Genomic DNA, 9882 nt, shown 5'->3' on the forward strand with positions numbered 1-9882 from the left:
TGTGTGTATGTGTGTGTGTGTGTGTGTGTGTGTTTGCGTGTGTGTGTGTGTGTGTTGCTTAGGAACTGACAACACTACTCTTAAATGATTATTTTTGGCACGCTATTTGCTGATGTCACATATTGTTGAGTGAAAGCAGGAATAAAACACGACTTCAGACTCCAGAAAACCAGTGAAAAGTCAGCGTCCACATATTTTATTCCACATTGTCTTGGATAAAAGCAGGTGAATCCCTGCTTCATGGGGCAACTGTAATTGATCTGGACAACTTATTATACATTTGTTTAGGGTTCATCTTCAAGATGTGTTGGTTGGTTCATCTGGACCCAGTAGGTGTCTGCCTGTCAGCCTTTAAGCTGATCAAGCTGCATTATGGCAAATACCTCCCTGAGACTCCTTGTCATAACTAGAGCCTAAGGCTATTTTTAAACAGCTATTTATAGGAGCCTAGAGTTGTCTTCTTGCTCATGAGAGTAACGAGCTCCCTCTGTCTGGCCCATTGGCATAATGAGAGTCCCTGGAAACATTCCTGCTACACCAGGGTACTGCTGAGGAGACAGGCCTCCTGACAGGGTGCAGCACAGCTGTGTCCACCCTGAGGAAGTGTTCAGTCAATGACATTAAACACAAAGATCACATAAATGACTGTGTTTCTCATCACGTCAAAGTGGTCCCCTTGAGGCTCTCTTAAAATATGCACACTGCTACCCAATGTCTTCCATTTGTTGTTGTTTTTTAGACAAATGCAAAATAGAAAACAAAAAATTTGCATTTTAACACGACCCCGTCACCCACCCCTTCCTCATCCCTTACCCTCCACCCCTGGTGAACAACACACAGTATTCAGACCAGTGGTGTAATAGTGAGAAGGAAAGTATACAGTAAGTCCCCAACACAGGGAGGGCCCTCCAAAACCCTGGGGTTCAAAGTTTTCACTGTAATTTTGAAATGTGACCTATTAGCATTATACAGTGAACTATTACTGTTGGCTGAATAAATAGTTTGATATAATCTTTCTTGCATCTAAAACAATATTAGTGTTACACAAATTATACAATCTAAGATGCTTGTAATGTAAATGTTTCTCAAGTAACAACTTTTGAAATATGATCATGTGTTCAATTATTCAATTATTTGTACAGGTGTGTCAACTGATGTACAAATGCTTTAAAACATGAAGAAGGAAAGCAATCAATAAGAGAAAAAAAGAGAAATACAGTAAATACTGGTTAGGTACAGATGTAGGTTATGTGCAGTGTAAATAAAGAGTGTTTAAAGGACGGGTTCACAATTTTTCAAGTCTGTCTTAAAACAACAGTCAGAAGCCCAAATGAACATTGAAACATGCTTTCCTTGCTGTAATCATTCCTCCTGTCAACCCAATCTCCAATAAAATGTTGGCATTATACGTTTTACCACAGATATGTTGAATGTCGACGTTTCAATGTTATCAGTTGAATAATGATGTTTTATGATGTGACAACGCTGTGGTCAACGTCGTAACGTGGTTAGAGTTAGGGAAAGATCATGGTTTGGGTTAAAATAAAAAAATAAAATAAAAAAAAATAAAAATGGCTGCAAATGTCTCGACATCTCGCTAAAAACACACAGTTTTGTCAGTTGAAACAGGAAGCGGGTATTGGTTTTGAGGTGGTCTCAAACCGTGCTCTCTGCTGGTTTCCAATTTTATTCCATCTAACCAACTTCCTAACCATCCACCGACCCCTCCTCCTCCTAATAAGAAAGTCAGCTCACATAGATCATGTGAACTACGTTACTTTAGAAATGTTGACAGGATACGTATTGTTGAAATGGTGATATGCTATGTATTACACGTGTTGAAATGTAGAGATTCAACGTATCTGTGGTTTGCAGAAACGTACAATGCCAACCTTTTATTCTGGCGACCAGGCTGCTCCTGTTCATATGGACCATTAGAAGTGCTAAGAGTGAACCAAAACAATGATGAAAGGTGCTAGCTCGGTAGAGCTGAAGGGAACTGAGTTGGTGATAACGTTCTGTGGATTTGTCAATGGGAGCGACACTTTTCACATTACACAAAATAATTTTTCCATTAAGTAATATAAAAATATTGATTTGTCAGCTTTAAGATTCATTCAAATGCAGTGGAGAACATAAAGGGTTTAAGTGTAGTCAAAGTCAACGCAGGTCTTATATCATGTGGAAGTTTATTCCAACTTTGTGGTGCCAGCAATTAAATGCTGCTTCACCATGTTTACTTTGGACTCTTTGTATTTTGGTCCCATATGTAACTGAGAGATTTATAGACAAATAGCAGGAATTTAAACCCTATTCTATAACACAGCAGTGCCAGTGGACAGACTTTAAGTTCAGTTTTCTCTGACTTTGTTAGGAATCTGGCTGCAGTATTCTGAATGAGACTTTTCACACAGAGACTTGAGAGGAGACCAAATGACAAGTTTCTCCAAGTCATGCCTAAATAAGAATTCTAGTGATGTTTTTAAAATTATAGTATGTAGATTTTGTTATTGATTTGATGTGACTGTTAAAGTTTAACTTTGAGTCCATGATTACACCAAGATTTCTGACTTGGTTTTTGGTTTTCAAAGACAAGGAGTCATAATCTTTTATTGTGCCAAAAACAATTGAAGTAAATATCATATAAATTAATAGATTTAATAAAAGACAAATGTCTCTTAAATTTTCAATGAATATATAATATGTAATTTAAAATAAGCCTTGTACAATCCAAATAATCCAAATCCATAATCCAAAAACATTCTAGAAATGAAGTGATCACACAGCCAGGCAATTAAAGATGCTAACATTACAACACTGAGCTGAGTAGATGTCCATCTGCTGTTTACATGTGGCTTATCAAAGAATTACATTTCAGGCACTTGAACAAAAGAACCATGTGGTGAAGAGGCAGTACACATTCTAAATATCTCAACTGATAACAAATTTGATTAACTAAACTTTTTTAAAATTATTCCTCTTTTAAGGAAAGGAAAACAAGAATTAGAGTCTACAGCCATTAAAGCAGCTCTGTGAGGCTGTACTCAGGCACAGCGCTGCTTTTAGCTAAATGCTAACGTTCACTCATTCACTTCCTCCTATGTCGCAGACATTCAGTACGCTAGTTTACTCTATAGTGAGCAGTAAATTGAGATTTCGGACACTTACTAATCATCATCGGTTTGTGTAATCACTGTCATTTACATATCAATGAAATACCACGGACATGACTGTTTTTGTTCCATTGTAGAATTTTTGAGGGCACTATATGGTGGATACATTTTAGGCAATCAGAATTTGGACACTGAAATAAAAGGGCAAATGACAATGCCCTCCATGCTGATGCTAAGCAGGTATTATGTTTACCATGTTCCCCATCTTAGTTTAGCATCATAGCATAAGTATAGTAAAATACAACAGAAGGAATGTTATTAGTTTTGAGTTTTCATAAACCAAAGTATTGGACAAATTGAAATTCTGATCCACAGTAGGATTGCCAAAGTTATTCAGTTCATCCTCAGGGTGAAATGAATGTCTAAACCAAATTTCATGGCAAACCATCCCGTAGTTTTCAAGACATTTCAGTAAAAACCATGAATGTGAGCCTCATAGTGGCGCTAGAGTAGAGGCAAGAGGATCATCAAAGTAATGAGGATATATCATCTGAGAACCATGAATGTCTGTACAAAATGTTTTGCCAATCCATCAGGTAGATTTCACGTTATTTCACTGTATAAGTCAAACCTTAGACAGGGGTTCACCAAAGTCAGAACAAATCATCGTCTGAGGACCATGAATGTCTGTACAACATTTCATACCAATGCATCCACTGGTGGCCGAAGTGGTGGACTGACAAAACTGGTTTTAGCATGGGATGTCTTCTCTCAAAGTGATATGTGCTGTCCTGTTTTTGGATATTAAAGCAGCAGTGGGAGTGTATTATTATTGTCAGGTGTTACACAAAGTACGCAGGCATTACATTATAAATTGTAATACTGTCAGTAGTGAGGGAATGCATATTAAAGACTATTAAATTACAGGGTGGTCACAGTTGTAGGATTACATTCACCCCCACACACACAGCCAGACTCATACACAAACTTTGCAGAGGGATTATTTTATAAAACAGGCTCTGTATGTCCCAGATTATTTGTCATATACTAATAGATTTTGTTATATGCTAATAGAATTACTGTAGGTACAGTATATAGCAATACAAAACTGACACCAGACTGCTGGACACATAACACACTGTACTTACAAATATTGCATAAACCTCCCAAACATTACATGTGATAGTTGGACATGTCTTAAATAAATATGTCCATGAATCTGCTGCTATAACAATCTGCACTTTTCTTCAGGCCATTCAGTGGATGTTGGAACCTGGATTTACTCCAATTCAAACACAAGAGCATTAGTGAGGTCCAACACTGATGAAATAAATAATCACATGAATAAATACAGACAAAATATTTAATACAACATATATTATTATACATAACATGTATTTATTTCTAGAGCATTTACTCTCTCACATTATATACTGCATGATATTGCAATATAAAATGACATATACTGGGACAGAAGATTTTGCTTGTATGTATATATGTGGTTGTGAAAGTCAGTTTGGTGTGGGCTGGCTTGCTCTGTATTCTTGTGATTTAAGCCATTCAGATTCGATGCCCCTTCTTGCATCACTTGGTACTTCATTGAAATTGTACCACCCCCCATCTATGTGTCTATCTGAGTCTCCACCCATATTATTTCTTGAGGTCCACCATGGTTTTCTCACAAGCGCCAGCAGGGTCCAGACTAAACTAAGCTAAGCTAAGCTAAGCTAAGGGCGAAAAATCTGCACACATGGCGTGACTGGACCGGGGAACAGAGCAGCTAATGAGTGCAGCCAGCTGTGGAGGAGAGAGCCGGGGAGCAGAGCTGGAGAGTCCTGCATCGCTGCTGCTGCTGTCTCACCTCCTGGACGAATAAACACCTGATTCTGCTCTGATCCGGAGCAGTTTACCAGCAGGAAGAGTTCATTTTTTAAACTTCTGGGATTAAGTGGATTTATCTTCAAACTCAGAGTTACACACCACCTCAGCTGCTGTCATCAATGATAAACATCTTAAATGCTGGTGAGTTTATAGAATTTTAAAGTTACACAGCATGTGGATATCTATGAGTATAAACAATAACATCGCTGCTGTTTTCATGCCTTTAGATGACGTTATTTTGAATGTGGATGGAGCAGCTATAATATTAGCATAGCTCTGATCAATCTGAACTCCATTCAGGAGACAAGAATTTTAACAGTTGTTTGCTTGTCGTCATGTGGACAGACCTGACAAAGCATGAATTCAGACTTTTTACAAATCGGCATCATGATGTAGTGATTTCAACATCCATTTGATCCGTTTATTGCAATTAAATTCAAGAAAAATCTAAGTTTATTTTGGTTTCATTCAGGCTGAGCTTCAGTAACATCACTGCGCTGGTTGGGAACTAGATGGTGCCTGCTGTTGCTCGCTGGCTGTGTGGGGCGAATAAACACAAATGATCTGTGGTCAAACTCACACAAGTAACATGAGGTGTTTGGTGTGTTTGCTGCACTGCTGTGTTTTCTCTGGCAGCCATGTTTCTGCAGGGTTCACGCTCAACAGTAACCATGGTCACCGGCACATCCCGTGGAAAAGGGGGGTGAGGTGGGCGGGACAGGCTGTTCTGAACTGTTTAGACAGGATGAGAGGGCTGTTGTGGTGCTTCATGACCAAAGACTTTTATTAAGACCCCAGGGAACTGTATAAACTTGTGGAAAAGTGTATAATATGGCCCCTTTAAGTTAAATGACATCTTTTACATCTTCGAGAGGGAGAGCTTTAATAATAGTAACATGTTGGGATGTTTGATTTGAAATTAAATTAGGGGAAAATTCCCATGTGTATTTAATGTCTCAGTATACTTCCAGCACAGTATCTGATACCCCTCTCCTATGACAATAGGTGGGCTGCATCTGATTTTTTGACAATTTTTATATCTTTACGAAACAGACAATCCAACAACAGCACTCATCTTACGCAGCACTTGGCCAGGTGTGCCCCAAATCAAATGACAAAAAAATGCCCTCATCAAGTTGACATCATTTGTCAGTGCCTCCAAAAGCCATTACAAATTACTGTTGAAAATAAATCTCTCTTAAGGTAGTTTAGGGTTGGGGTTTGGGTTCAAATTACTACTTCATTAAGGTTGGGGGACCTTCGTTGTCATGGTTACAATAACAACCAAATGGTTAAGGTCAGAGAATGAATGTGGTCAAGGTTGAAAGAAACCAACGTTGACTGCTGTTAGGAAACAGGAAACAAACAGTTTCCAATGTTAAAGGATAGATACTGGCCATTAGAAGAACCCTATCCTAATGTGCTTTCAGTGTGATTTCAGTGTGATGGGAGACAAAATCCACAATCCTTGTTTTGCGCACAAATGTATTCAAAAGTTTATCTGAAGCTAATATAAAGTTTCAGCAGTCTGGGTTAATCCAATCCAAAGTTAGTGTGTTTTTAGTACAACATTACCTCCCTGGACACTGTTACCTGGTTGAGCTGCAGTGAATGAATAGTAACAGAAAGAAGGAAATTTACTAAAAAGTCATTAACTTTATATTAGTTTCAGATAAACTTTTAAATACATTTTTGCACAGAAGGAGGACTGTGGAGTTTGTCCCCCATCACTTCCATTGTAAGTGCATTATGAAGGGATCCTCTAATGGTCAGTATGAACAGGAGGAATGATTACAGCAAACAAAACATCTCTCAATGTTCATGTTGTTTTAAGACAGACCCCTCCTTTATAGTCCAGCATTTTGTTGACCCTGACCTTCTGCCTCAGTTGATTCTGTAATGTCACCTGACTCACTCCTTTTCTCCTTCACTCCCGATGGACAAGAGTCATAATTCCTGTGTTCAAGTTTAGTTACTTACTGTCATTTTTCTTGGGAGGGCACACTTATTTTTGTCACTTTTCTTGTGTAAAAACTGAGCACTACACTATGAATATCTTTGATGAGAGACTGATTGAAAGTGTACGCACTTTTATCTTTAGATGTGGTCAGACAAACATATGGTAAAACCTGTTTTATTTGAAGCATATATTTTGGAATGAAGCAGAAGTTGTATTTGCATCCATGACTCACTATGACTTGAGATATACATTTTGCTCGTTTCCAGCTCCCTCTGTGAACTATAGATTCTAATTCTAAAGGTGGATAAAAAAGTAAACATTCATCACCTTGAACTTCATGTAACCCCAAATGCCCACATTTATGAACAGACCTCCCAAAGACAGATGAATCCCTTCCTCTTAAAAAGAGAGTTGGATCAAACTGAGCCATGTTAAAGTAAAGGGTGAGAGTGAGGTTTTATCTTGAGACAACATTAATCCACTCCCTCTCTGAATTTAAACCTTCCTGACTCACCACAGAGCTGTTTGTTGGTCTTGGTATCCAACAGTACGCATGACTCGATGCAAAGATACAAGGATTGAGAAAGCAATTCTCAGGAATACGGCACCGTCTCCAGGAAGAGAGATAGACAGTTCAGTGAAAATTGTTTTAGAAGGGAGAGCAATTACTGCTGAGCACAAATCAATAGTGTGTTGTTTGCAAAGTACTGTAGTTCAGCATGGTAGTAATGTACTGACACTGTGTATAGATAATAACCGTACAAGCTGCAAACTCATTGGAAGTACACCTGCATTGTAGACCTTAATTAAAGAAAAGAAAGAGCAAGTGGAGTCACACACTGCAGCAAAAGAGAACAACACACAAGCCCCTTTGTGGTAAAAAAAAATGGTCTCATATTACTTTTTACTCACTAATCAATATTTTTGTATACATTTTTTATTTTTTTGTATGAAATACTATGCATAGTGACAAACCCAAATAATTAACACTAACTCTGCAGTTTCCCTCAGCCATACTCAATATTTTAGCCATTTAACACAGACAGTTAGAGACTAGCTGGTAATCATAGTGGAGCATTTAGCAGCTAAAGAGACAGATATTTTGCTCAGGAGTTGGTGGAGACCAAACCTGAGTGAAAAGGAGAGTGAATATTGGAAATTCCTCAGGTGAACACATTCAAATAACTCTAATTAGCAATTACTAGCATGCTAAGATGCTAAACCAAGATGGTGAACATGGTGAACATTATACCCACTAAACACCATCACCATCATGTTAGCTTTGTCATTGTAAGTATGTTAGCTTGGGGACATTAGCATTTAACTCATACAGCCTCACGGAGCTGCTAACATGGCTGTAGAATCTTAGTCTTCTTTATTGACATATTGCATTTGTTGGGGTAAATTCAACTAAACCAAATTGTTATACAAAGTTTTTCCATTTCATCTACATTTCAGTTGACATTTTAGTGAGGATGTATGGAAATAACAATACATCTTACATCCTCACACTGCTGTATTATCCAAGCAAACCTCTGAACAGAGAACAGTCATTTCTTGACTGACTGTTTTCACTCTGTATGTAAAGCTAACAGAACTCTCACTATTCATCCTCGCTGCCAGCAGCTGTGGCGGGGGAAGGTGGGCGTTGATTCTGTGTGTTGGGAAAGCAGTGTGGTAATTACAGGCCTCTGTTTCATAAGAATGGAGCTCTCAGCAGCTTCTGTGCCCCCCCCCCCCCCGTTTTTTACATCTACCATTTGTGACGATAGCTAAAAGCACCTAACATTTCCCTCACTGGCAATTAATGCCCAAGCCAGTGAACTTCCCACAGTTCTGAGGAGTCAATGTCCATCTATGCTACAGAGACTATGGCTACATTCACACCGCAAGCATTAGTGCTCAATTCAGATTTATTGCTCAGATCCAGATTTTTGTTTGGCTGTTCACATTATATTTTAAATGTGGCAAATATCAGATTCCAGTGTGAACTGGTCATGGTCCTGAACTGATTTGCATGTGCAAAAGAACAATAACAAAGACATCACACACAGCATGTATGACACCTAAACATATGAATAACACTGGTTTGTACAAAATCGTAGTGAGATATCAATATGTGAAAATGATGTTTACACTGTTAAAAAAGTGGAATGGATGTGGAAATATAAACGAGACAGTCACATCATCAGGGACATTCTGCTGACATTATTCTTTGTCTAATTCATAGTACTGAATAAATTGGTTATTGCTCCACTTTGTTTTCAGAAATGTAATGGATAAAACAGGTTTGGAGGTTTTTCCACTTTTCCACAACATAATTTAGACTCACGCAGATCATAACTGCAGGTTAATGATACAGCTGCCTGATCCTGCTTTATTAATGTCTCATGCACTTTAATTTTAGGGAGTGCTGCATTTTGCTGTGCTTTGCTTCATTCATTTTCCATTTGATCTTCCAAAGCCTTCCAGGCTGCAGAGACACATCCTGCTGCATGATGCCACCATCAACATGAAGCCATTGCAGGAAAGCTGTGTCCATCGTTGTGATGATGGCATAAACTTTAGAAAAACACAGACATGGCATCAGTAGCCACCCACAGGATACCAAAGGGACATTTTAAAGCCTGGAGTGATTGCTTCTACAAAATATGTTTGTTTCTGGACATCGTCCTTCCCCAAATGAAAGATGGTGAAATTCAAATGCCAAACAATGCCTCCTTTCCAGCAACAGCATAAAATACATGCTTCCTACCTACACTGGTCTACCTGCCACATGAGCACATTTACAATTTACAGTTTCAATTTACAATTTTATTTAGCAGAGGTGTTTGTGAAAGAGCTGGGTCTTGAGTCTTTTCTTAAAGACTGAGAGAGACTCTGTGGATCAAACAGAGTTTGGTAACTCGTTCAACCACCAGAGAACTA

This window comes from Thunnus maccoyii, chromosome 9, assembly GCF_910596095.1.
Source record: "Thunnus maccoyii chromosome 9, fThuMac1.1, whole genome shotgun sequence".
NCBI lineage: Eukaryota > Metazoa > Chordata > Actinopteri > Scombriformes > Scombridae > Thunnus > Thunnus maccoyii.